Genomic DNA, 525 nt, shown 5'->3' on the forward strand with positions numbered 1-525 from the left:
CTCAGATTGGTTCCTTTTTCTGTGTTTTTATAGCAGTTGTACCTACATCTACCATAGCATGTATCACTCTATTGAAATCATCTCTTGCCTGTCTCCCAATATCACTTGATTTTTTTTTTTTTTTTTAAGGCAAGGTAACCCTTGGTTGACCTCACGGATTGCAAGGACCCTGTCGTCTTATAATCTCTAATTTTTTTTTTTTTATACCTGCATTACCTGGTCTTCCTAGGTGGTCTCCCATCCAAGTACTAAACAGGCCTGACCCTGCTTAGCTTCCGAGATCAGATGGGATCGGGCTTGTTCAGGGTAGCATGGCTGTAGACCCAATATCACTTGATTTCGACTCCCTTAAGGTCAGACATTATCTCCTTTAGATTATCAGGTCTTCTCATGGCCCCCATGACTTAGGAGGTTCTCAGTAATTATTCGTGAATGAACAAATCGATGAATGAACTGCTCACAGATATTCATAACTCTTCATGAACTCTTTCTCACACTTGCTTTTTTCACCTTTTTCTAGCATAA

At 40.0% G+C, this 525-nt stretch overlaps 1 pseudogene; it reads right to left on the bottom strand.

Moving 5' to 3' along the window:
* Positions 1–204: 204 nt before the first annotated feature.
* LOC112471096 lies at positions 205–323 on the bottom strand (annotated as a pseudogene).
* Positions 324–525: the final 202 nt, after the last annotated feature.

Source organism: Pteropus alecto, unplaced genomic scaffold (genome assembly GCF_000325575.1).
Source record: "Pteropus alecto unplaced genomic scaffold, ASM32557v1 scaffold45, whole genome shotgun sequence".
Lineage (NCBI taxonomy): Eukaryota > Metazoa > Chordata > Mammalia > Chiroptera > Pteropodidae > Pteropus > Pteropus alecto.